The following is a 12098-nucleotide window of genomic DNA, read 5'->3' as shown; positions in this document are numbered from 1 at the left end:
CCCATCAAGAGATGACTGGCTCAGCTGTGACGGGAAACGCAATTAAAACCAAAGGAAAATACCCCAGCCCACCCCCTCATCCCTCAGTTGTGAAAAGAGTACCTCTCTACACCAGTGCAAGAGGGGGGGGGGGGGGGGGGATCCCAAAGCCAACACGGGTGCGAAGTAAACCTGCTACCCTGGAAGATTTGCAGAAACCCTATTACATTTAGGTCGAACTGGGGATTTTATCAAGTCCTCTTCCATTATGACACACCTGAGAGGAGAAACAAGTATACCAGGCCTACCTCAGGGCGGGACCACTGCTTGCAAAACCTTTCTGCCTAACCCCAGGTCCTGCTTGGTGTCAATACCTCCACACTGTAATGTCCTGAAAAGTATCCTGGTTTGCCCATGTGGCTTTAAGGTCATTCTGTTCCAGCAACGCCTTTTCTGCCCAGCAGGCCACCAATGATCTTGTGGAATGAGCTTTTAAGTGTGTGGGAACTGAGGAACCGGACCACTCATAGGCTAGTGTGTTGGCCTGCCTAATCTATCTTGATACTGTTGCTGTAGAGGCTTGTAAACCGTTCCTGTGCCCCCTGAATAGAATTCTCAAATGATTAGACCAACTGAATTCTTTGACTCGACCTAGATTTGCTAACAGACCTCTCCTAACATCTAAACAGTGAAAACCCTGCTCCCCCTTATTCTTTGAATTACTACAGAATGAGTGCAGATCGAGGGGAGAACTATGTCCCATGACTTATGGAAATGTGTGGCCAGTTTTGGTATGTACAGGAAATCCTGCTTTAGTATAACCTTTTCCTCTAAAAAGAACAAAAAATATTCCTTAATGGACAGACCTTGAAAATCGCCTACAAAAACAATGCCTAGAAAAACTGACAGAGCCGTGACCTGAACCCTGAGGGTGTTCAACGCCATACACATGAAGCAAGGTCCCTGGCCTCCTTCGGTCTAATGAGAGCCTCCATGGCCAGAGATAGCTAACATCCTCCTAAATATGGTGGGTTGTGAGGCATAGTAGGTGCAAGGTAGTTAGTTATTGGGTGCCAGACACTTCTTGAATGCAAAAGAGATTTTATCTCTCAACAGAACTTTGGGAAAGAGGGTTAGGGCCTGTATACCCTTAGGTAGTTGCGAAATTGGCAGACTCAGACTTCAATAGGAGGACAGCTATGCAGGGAAAGGCATCCAGCAAGACACCACATCTGCATGTGTAGGAATGCTGTCCCCTATGGCAACAGTTTTTAACAGTTGCTAAAACAAAGCGTAACAGTTCTTTCACTTCCACTACAACCTCTCCTTGTAGTTCTTCAGCCCACTGAGCTCCCAGTCTCTCTCACTAGACCCGCTGATTCACTGCCACTAAATCCCTTAAACTCCTCCAAACTTCACTGTAGTATCTTCCTCAAGCATCACCCCCACCTCTCTGCTGGGTCCCTAGCTTGGCACTCATGATACTTCTCAAGCTTTACCCCACTGGCCTGCTCTGTCCCTGGCTTGACACACAAGGCTGCTCTGCAAGCGTCACCTCCACTGGTTGGGTCCCTGGCTTGATACCCACTGAAGTTTTCAGATTCTTCACTGTCCCCGGTTGGTGAGAATACTGCTCTGGTACTTGCTTAAGCTACTCACTGTGCTCCCTGGTAATAAGGTGGTTGGTCCCTTAGTGGCAACAGCTTCCCCTCTACCTCCAACCACGGCAGGTTCTCCGGTCGGCAGAACTGTCACTCCTGGTTGGACTGCAAGCCACAATCCCAACCCTGTGCTGCTCTCCTGCTTCTGGATAGGCCCTCAGACAGCCTAGCAGCCAGATGTGCCTGGGATAGGCCCAAGCTCTGGCCTAGCGGCATGGGCAATACAACACACGTACACCCAAACAGCCGTCCGGGTTGTACAGAATGACGATCACCTAACTCCACCCAAATAAATAGGCTCTCCCAGCAGGCCAAGACATTAAAACCCCTGCCCACCGGCTGAGACACCCCATATACCCGTAATCTGACCTTGCCCTTCTCATATCTAATGCCACCAAGTACCCGGCCACCTAGCCGCAAAAGAGCAGTGCAGCAAGGGCAGACTTGGGGAGAAATCAAATGATCTCTAACAATTAGTCAAGATAACTCCCTGGCAGGTAAATTTGGGAGCAACCCTGCCTAAACTTCAGGGTGCTACACAAATAGTATCTACCCATTCTGGTCTTTTCCACCAGCAGTTTCTATGAAAGGATACTACCACCAGTCCCTGCTCCCCACCCATTTTTTTTTCTGCCTGGCCATGGGACCTGTATCTTGCAGAGGTGTAGGAGAAGGGGACCCCCACTGCCAAACAGGATAAATTACCCCCCCCCCCTAACATGCAGCAGCCACAGGCAGCACCTTGCCCTACACTTTTGTCCATTACTGGGCAAGGCACCACAAATTCCACAGCTCCTGGTCGGGACGGCGTGTAGAAGGGCCCCTTTGGAATGTGCACCTGGCATACCACAGATTGCTAGGAAGCTGGGTCACTCGAAACTGCTACACGCCCATTCATCAGGTGCTTCATCTAGCCTGGCCTGCACACGCTCCCATTCGGAAAAAGGCCCCACCACCTAAAATGACTTCCATCAGTGAAAGCAAGGCTTGGAATATGCATAGCTCCCAATGTTGTGCTAAACATTTCATCCAAATTCTAAATTGCTGCATTTATAAATTTTAAAAGCCAGTGTAAAGGAATAGTAATGTTAAAAATGCACTTGTGGATTTCATTAACACTTTTTTTTTTTTTTTGGTTAATTCTCCTTTTAAGGGGGTGTGTCCTATGCCTACATGCATTTGTTAGTAGGTGTCCCTCATTCCCATCTCAAAATGTTGGGAGGTATGAACATGCCGTGTTTCTGCTTCTGCGACCTACAGCCCTGCAGTCTTCCTTGCTGCAGGTGCAGCGGCAGGTTCACAGCATGAGCCAGCTTATTATCCTTTGTAGACCACATGTCGTAGCAGGATGCTGGAGCTTGATGTGTCAGCGAGACAGGTCACACTTCCCATGTGTCTGGACCTACTCTAGATTTAAGGGACACCCCATGAGCTGCAGGGGCCATGCGTATGTAGTGCAGTCCACCCCGCCTTTTCTACCCCTCCACACGGAGACCATCCAGCCCCACGGCCTTCAGGTCAGGTACCACAACAAACATTTTGCTGCATACAGAAATGAAACACAATAAAAACTGAGAGGTGAGGGGGTATTTTAACCTTTTTTGATTGGATTTCCTGTCGGGTTGGAGCCAGTCATCTCTCCAGTGTGCTGTCCTGGAAGGTGACTTGAGAACTTAAACTTGACATGTTTGGCATCTATGTACTAAATGCAAACCAATCTTTTGTCTTACTCCAAAAATTGTGTGTTATTGTATTTGCACTAACAATCATTTTAGTGTATTTTCTCCCAGGAAATATACTATACATTTGAAAATAAGTTGTGCAAATATAGTGCGACAACAAAAATTCAACTACCACTATTTTATTCTGTAGAGTGTTTTTTTTTTTTTTTTTTTTTTGTGGGGTGGTTAACGTAATTTCAAAATGCAGATTTTTAACATGTGCAAACCATTTAAAAATTACCCTGTTTTTATACAAGTGGTTGATTCAAGAGTAGGGAGCTGCTCCCTCTAGTGTTTGTATTTGTGAATAGCGGTTGCTTGTTCATTACCGCAGATTTTTTTTTTTTCCTATAGACAGGTACTTCTTGTCCCTGCTAGCTGAGTTAGAAACCCCGACTGGAGGACTGTGAGAACCTACAAAGGGGAGTTTCCAAGAAGTAGCAACAGAATTGATTCACATGACTTCCATGCAGGCTTTGCTTTATTTCATCAAGATCAGAAGCAGAGTCTTTTAGGTACAGTAAGTTTTCTGTATTCTTTTAGTTTGACTGTAGCTGCCCATAGCTTTGTATGTGCCAGGTAGCTAGGTCTGTGCTACTATATGCGTGTGGTTGTCACCGATCCTCTTTTATTAATAAAGGGTTATCTGCAGCCCCATGTTACTTTTGCGTAACTGGCTGCTGTCCCTTCTGGTCTATGGATTCTCTTGCTAGCTTTAGCTCAGGGATCAGTAAACAGCATAGGGTAGATACAGGTTAGACATCTGATGTTACATAGGTAGCTAAAGTTCCAGGTGAAAGGCAGACTAGATGCTGTCGGAGACTGAGAAGTAGAGTAGATAGGCTGACATTGAGTTCTGAGGTTGTCAGTAGGAAGCAGCTTCTCGGGATGATAAAGTGTTGGTTGGAGGATCTCCAGATCATTGATCCAGCTTTTCATAACCAGAACAGAGACCATACCGATACTGTTCCCTAGAAGCTCCTGCAACTGGACTTTGATGTAACTGTCATCAGGAGGTATCTTTGTTAAATAACTGTATATACCCGGGTATATGTACTGAAGTCCACCAGGGCTTCTGTTGGGTTCATTTGCTGATTTTATAAGTTTGTATAGTGGATGTACGTATTATTACTACTAATCTGATATCGTATAAAGTTTGTATTACTTCCATACTCATGTGTATCTATATACTTCTGGTTCATGTTATATGCTGGGTGCAGTAGTTCTTCTGCTCCAATTTACTTTGCTTAGATTCCTGATGAATTTTCTAGTAAGAAAACCCCTTCTGTTCAGTGGCCCTGTCCTGGGTGGAGGTACTATCTACTTTATTATCAAACTCAGTCTTCTGCTTGGTGAAGGTTTTGGTCCTACATGTAGCCCCCAGAAGAGGGCTACAGTAAATGAATTTAAAACTAGATAAATGATGGACAGCGCCTGCTCCACCTTAATAGTGTACTAAATCCCAATGCGATAATCCTTATTAGTGAATATACCATATGAATATCTATATCCTATGGTGACTTCTAATAAATGTACCATATAAATAATGCAACAATGAAATTGGCATATAAAGTGCATACATAAATGACTATGTGGACCACACTCAATAATTTCATCAATATAAATCTTCACAGTGACAGTTTAAAGTGCATATAGTGATAGCTGTGCAAAACAGTATTTTCTTTGTGCAAAAAGTGCTGTTGTGCTCCGTGTCCCATCGGTTTCAGTGCATCCTGGGAGTAGTAATAATCCGCACTCACCAGATATGTTGGACACCCTTACCTTATGGCAAGAGGAGTCTACCGTGCTTGTGGGTCATTAATGGGGACCAATCCCAATGCAATATCCTCAAGTTATTCCCTTCTATAATGGGTTGCCTCCAATGATGTCTCCGGGGGTCCAGGGACTAAAGATATGCAGCAGGCGGTATATAGGAAAAAAAACTCCTCCATAGAGTAAAATCCTCAGATGCTTTATTTGGAAACAGGAGCATACATAATAAACTGGTAAAAAAAAACCTGTCAATATGACAGAACTGGACGTCGCCAATGACACATCAGCCCTGCTTGTGTGTGAGATGTGGTCGCTGTTCATATTGGTCCCCATTAATGACCTACAAACATGGTAGACTCCTCCTGTCATAAGGTAAAAGAGTCAAACATATCTGGTGAGTGCGGATTATTACTACTTGTCAGAAACCATGAGACAGAAGTACAGTTAAATCAAACTTGTTTAATAATAATAAAAAAAGTTAAACAAAGTAAACGTAGTCAATACATAGCCAGAGTTCAGGAACCGGAACGGATAGTCAGACAAGCCAAAACGTCAGGGAGCCAGAGAACCGCGTAGTGGAACAGCAAGCAGAATCTGGAGCCAGAAGGAATGTCAGCCAAGCAAGTCTTTTTAACAGGAACACAGGAAAGCGTCTCTAGAGATGTGACCAAGGTAAAGGTAGAGATCGACTGGACGGCTTAAGTAAGCAGGACTGACTAGCAGGATATCATCAGCAGGTGAGTCACTGTGGAGAGAGAAGAGCTGGCAATTAGCCGACAGCTGAGTGGCCAGCTCAGAGAAGGAAGGGCTGAGCCCAGCCCTGACATTACCCCCTCCTCAATGACCCCTCGCCCTCGGAGGACCACCAGGCTTGAGGGGAAAACATCTATGGAAATCGCGGAGGAGGACCGGGGCATGTACGTCCGAGGATGAGACCCAAGAGCGTTCCTCTGGACCGTACCTTTTCCAATGCACCAGGTACTTATGCGCCCACGGAACCTACGGGAGTCAACAATGGACTGTACTTCATACTCCTCATGGTTCTCAACCTGTACAGGGTGAGGACGAGGCACTGAGGTGGTAAAGGGGTTGCAGACCAAAGGTTTTAATAAGGAGACATGAAATACAGTTGAGATACACATATTAGAAGGAAGGGAACACTAAGTCTGAGGTTGCGAGATGACAGCCAGACCCTGTCCCCAACCTGGAAGGAAGGCGCAGGCAGGCATCTGCGTTCAGCATGGAGTCTGTACCTATTATTAGCATGTTGCAAAGCCTCCTGGACTTGTGCCCAAGTGGAACGAAGAACACGGAGATGCTCCTCGAACGCAGGAATACTCAGCGGAACAAATGAGTCAGGCAACATGGAATGTTGGAAACCATACTTGGCCATAAACGGGGACAAACGGGAAGCAGAATTCAAGGCACTATTGTGAGCGAACTCCACCCACGGTAATAGGTCTGACCAGTTGTTATGGTCAGAAATATAGCAACGTAGGAATTGTTCCAAGGACTAATTGGCTCGTTCTGCAGCCCCATTAGACTGTGGGTGATACGCAGAGGAGAAAGCAAGCTGAATTCCCAACTGTGCATAAAAGGTTCACCAGAACCGGGACACAAACTGACTACCCCTGTCTGAAACAATGACTTTGGGTAGCATATGTAAACGAAAGATCTCCCTAGCAAAAAAGGAAGCCAGTTCCTTAGAAGTGGGCAACTTCTTAAGTGGAATACAATGAGACATTTTCGAGAATCGGTCAACCACCATAAGGATAACTGTGTTGCCCTGGGAGTTGGGTAACTCCACAATAAAATCCATAGACAGGTGGATCCAGGGCCTCTCCCCATTGGGTATGGGTTGTAGGAGGCCCACTGGAAGGTGTTGTGGAGTCTTACTCTAAGCACACACGGAACAGGCAGCTATGAAGGCGGTTACATCAGCACGTAGAATAGGCCACCAGAATTGTTGGGTAATGGCCCAAAAGAGCTGATTCTTCCCAGGGTGGCAAGCTGCCTTGGGAGAATGGTAAGTCTGGAGCATGGCAGTACGGAGACTCTGGGACAAACCAGCGGTCACAAGGTTTCTCAGGAGGAGCATGGACCTGAGCAGCAAGAATTGTCACCCAAAGGAGAAGTGAGACTGGTGTGAACCGTAGCCAGAATACGATCAGGAGGAATCGCAGGAACCGGTACTGACTCCATCTTGGAAGTGGAGAAAAATTGTTGTGACAAAGCGTCAGCCCTTACATTCTTAGTACCGGGTAAGAATGAGACAATGTAATTGAAACTAGACAAGAAAGGAGCCCATCGCACCCTTCTGGGAGAGAGGCGTTTAGCCTCAGGCAAGAATGTGAGATTCTTCTGGTCAGTAAGAATGAGAACCGGCACAATGGTACCTTTTTGAGGAAATGTCTCCATTCTTTTAGGGCTAAAATGATCGCTAACAGCTCTCTGTCACCAATCTCTTAATTGCACTCCGCAGCTGACAATTTCTTGGAAAAGTAGCCACAAGGATGCATAGCGCTCTGGAGTAGGATGTTGAGACAGCAAGGCACCAACTCAAGTCTCAGAAGCATCAACCTCAAGGATAAAAGGTAACCTAGGATCAGGATTTCCCAACAAAGGAGCAGAAACAAAGGCAGCCTTAAGACTCTCAAAGGCCTTCATGTACTCCGGAGATCAACTCTGTGGGTTACCGTCCTTTCTGGTCATATCAGTCAGGGGCTTGACCAGAGACGAGATGTTATGAATAAACTTCCAATAATAGTTGGCAAAGCCAAGAAAACGCTGCAGAGGACGTAAACCCATGGGTCGGGGCCACTGTAGGACTGCTGAAAGTTTCTCTGGGTCCATTGAAAAACAAGCAGTGAAAATGACATAACCCAGGAATTTAACCTGTTCACGTTGGAATTCACACTTCTCCAATTTACAGTAGAGATTGTTCTCTTAGTTTCTGAAGCACACGACAGACATCTGTGTGGTGGCACTCCAGGGACTTGGAAAATATGAGGATATTGTCGAACTAAACCACCACCCATAACTGCAACAAATCTCGGAGGACATCGTTAATAAATTCCTGGAAAACTGCCGGGGCGTTACAAAGGCCAAAAGGCATTATGAGGTACTCCATAATGGCCTGTTCTGGTATTAAACGCAGTTTTCCACTTGTCACCCTCCTTAATCCTTACAGGATTATATACCCCTCTCAAATCAAGCTTCATGAAAACTGTTGCTCCCTCAAATAACTCCGTAATCAACGGAATCGGATAGGCATTCTTAATCATGAAACGATTGAGACACCTATAATCAATACAAGGTCTTAGTTCACCACCTTTCTTCACAAAGAAGAAACCAGCACCAGTAGGAGACTAGTATTTGATGATGAAACTTCGAGAGAGTGCGTCTGCAACATACTCCTCCATGGCCTTATCCTCCAAGACCGACAAAGGGTAAACCCGGCCACGATGGGGTATGGCACCAGGTTGATGGTCAATTGCGCAATCCTATGACCGGTCTGGAGGCAAACTACTGGCTTGACCTTTGTCAAAGACATTGCTAAAATCGCAGAACTGCTCCGGCAGGGAGGAGAGTTAGGAGGTGCATAGGACTTTGGCTACCTTCTGGAAGCATGTCTTTCTGCATTGTGGTGACCAGGAGAGAATCTCAGCATGGAGCCAATCAAAAGAGGGGTTGTGCTTCTGTAACCAAGGATAACCAATAACCAGCCAAAACTTGGGTGAGGAAATAACTTGGAATTGGATTATCTCATGGTGAAGAGCTCCTACGGCCATGGACAACAGAACATGAGTCACATGGGCAGGCTGTAGAGGTCTCCCGTCAAGAGCCCTTAATGGCAAGTGGAGTGTCACGCAGCTGCAGAGGAATCAAGTGTTTCGATACAAAGGCAGCATCAATGAACAGGCCTGCAGCCCCAGAGTCGATTAGAGCCTGTATCTTGACTGACAACTCAGCCCAAGAAAGGGTAACCAAAACCAGGGGCTTATCCTTCAGGATAACTGTGGATGAAACAACGCCACCTAAGGTCTGTCCGTGAGCTTCGGGCGTTCCCTGGATGGGTAGACCTGCCTGGCCACAAAGGCACAATCTCTCCCTCCTCCTAAGGGTTCTCTCATTCGTAGAGAGAAGCGCAAAGCCCAAGTGCATAGATTCATCCTCAGTGACCGACTCGGTACCAGGAGGCATGGGAGGCAAGGGTGGGACTGCAAAGCTTGGAGACAAATGCACAGGAGGCTTCTGCAAGCGCTCCCTAAAAGAGAGTCTTTCTCTGAGTCTGGAGTCAATGAGGATGGCAAACGATCTCAACTTCTCCAGCTCAGTGGGTATATCTCGGGCTGCTATCTCATCCTTGATGGTGTCAGAGATACCATGAGGGCCTCATTGTTTCACGCAACCTGTGCTGTCAGAGTACGGAATTCAATGACGTAATCGGCAACAGTTCTCATACTCTGTTTGATAGACATGAGGCACTTGGCAGCAAAAGGGGAGCGTGCAGGAACATCAAATACCTTTTTTAAAAGAAGCCACAAACTCGGGGTAACTCAAGACAACAGGTTTTTGCATCTCCCATAGAGGGTTTGTCCAGGCCAAGGCTCTCTCAGAAAGCAAAGCTATCACGAAACCTACTTTGCTTCTATCCATGGGAAACACCTGGGGCAGCATCTCCAAAGTATATCTCAACCTAGTTGAGAAACCCTCTGCATTGGACTGGATTGCCCCGAAACACTAGGGAAGCAGAGCTGAACCAGACATACCTCTTATAGAGGTAATACTTGAGGCGGGTGCCTGCACAGAGACTGGAGCAGCAGCGATGATGGCCTGCAATACACAGCCACAGTAGGAGATTCCAGGTGAGCCGTGCGACTCAGGAGCATTTGTAACGCCATGGCAAACTGATCCATGCAGTGATCCTGCTCATCCAATTTGGAAAAAAAATATTACCAACAAGTGGATTGACTGCATCTTCTGAATTCATGGCCTTTGCCTACTGTAAGAAACCATGAATCAGCCTGAGACAAAAGTACAGTTAAATCACACTCGTTTAATAATAGTATTATAAAAAAAAGGTAAACAGAGTAAACGTAGTCAAAACATAGCCACAGTTCAGGAACGGATGGTCAGACAAGCCAAAATGTCAGGGAGCCAGAGAACAGAGTAGTAGAACAGCAAGCAGGATCTGGAGCCAGAAGGAATGTCAGCCAAGCAAGTCTTTAACAGGAACACAGGAGAGTGTTTCTAGAGATGTGACCAAGGCGAAGGCAGAGATCCTCTGGATTGGATGGCTTAATTAGGCAAGACTGACTAGCAGGATATCAACTGGTGAGTCACTGTGGAGCCATAGAAGCTGGCAAATAACTGACAGCTGAGCGGCCAGCTCAGAGAAGGAAGGGCTGAGCCCAGCCCTGACACTACTCCCTTGAGGTGGATGCACTGACACACATGGGACACGGAGCACAGCAGCACTTTTTGCACAAGGAAAAGACTGTTTTGCACAGCTATCACTATATGCACTTTAAACTGTCACTGTAAAGACTTATTGATGACATTGAGTTTGGTTCACATAGTCATTTATGTATGCACTTTATATGCTAGTTTCATTGTTGCATTATTTATATGGTACATTCACTAGAAGTCACCATAGGATATAGATATTCATATGATACTAACAAGGTATAATCACTAATAAGGATTATTACATTGGAATTTAATACACTATTAAGGTGGAGCAGGCCATTTACCAAGTAAATGTCTTTATTATACTTTTTGGGCATTAAATTACTGCACCACATCCAAGAGTCTGAAAGGTTAAGCAGAGTAACCTGTTCTCAAACAAATCAGTAAAAAAGATGGACCCAATATTACAATGTGATACTGGGGAGGGTGGAAGTGAGGTTTACCAGTTGATCCGAATGGCCAAGGGACAGGTTCCCTAACCAGGCAGCTGCATAGTACAGTGATACGACCGTAAAAAAATGGGGGGACAAAATGTATGATCAACGAACCCCTTACCATAGACATGTCGTCATGTTTGTTATTTATGTCTTGTAAGAACAGCCAACCTTAAACTTTTTCTTTTTAATTTACAGCAATGCTCAATTGTCCATAAAACCACTTGGAGAAAATCTCAGAATATCAAACTTTCACGCCTATCTTCTGCTGTCAGCGATGGCGTCTGCCAATCTGAGAGCTGAGCTGAAATGTTCCGTCTGTCTGAACATTTATACAGATCCTGTAAACCTGAGATGTGGACACAACTTCTGCCGGGTCTGTATTGATCGTGTGCTGGATACACAGGAGGGGTCTGGAGGATATTCCTGTCCTGAATGCAGAGAGAAGTTTCCAGATCGTCCTGCACTGCACAGGAACATAACACTACGTAACATAGTGGAGAATTTCCTGTCTGCTCAGCAAGATCAGGAGGAGTCCGGGGTCTTCTGTACTCACTGTGTGGACTCTCTTGTACCTGCAGTTCGATCCTGTCTACACTGTGAGGTTTATCTGTGTGATAAACACCTGAGAGCCCACAAAATGTCCCCAGAACACATCTTAACTGACCCCACCTCATCCATGGAGAGAAGGAAATGCCCTGTCCATAAGAAGATCCTGGAGTATTACTGTACAGAGGATTATACCTGTGTTTGTGTGTCCTGCAGTTTGGCTGGAGAACATCGGGGACACCAGATGGAGATGTTGGATGAGGCTTCTGAAAAGAAGAAGAAACAACTGGGGAATGTTTTGCAGAAACTTCTGACAAAGAGAGAGCAGACAGAGGAAAAAGTCCAGAGTCTGCAGGAGCACAGGAGGAAAGTAGGAGAAAAAGCAGCTGGTGACATTGAGAGAGTCCCTGTCCTGTTTAGAGATCTCAGGAGACGTCTGGAAGACCTGGAGAAGACAGTCCTGAGGGACATATCTGAGAAGGCAGTGCGGGTCTCCATCTCTATGTTGG

Source organism: Aquarana catesbeiana, linkage group LG03, assembly GCF_042186555.1.
Source record: "Aquarana catesbeiana isolate 2022-GZ linkage group LG03, ASM4218655v1, whole genome shotgun sequence".
In the NCBI taxonomy this organism is placed as follows: Eukaryota; Metazoa; Chordata; class Amphibia; order Anura; family Ranidae; genus Aquarana; species Aquarana catesbeiana.
This window is presented reverse-complemented; position numbering follows the sequence as displayed.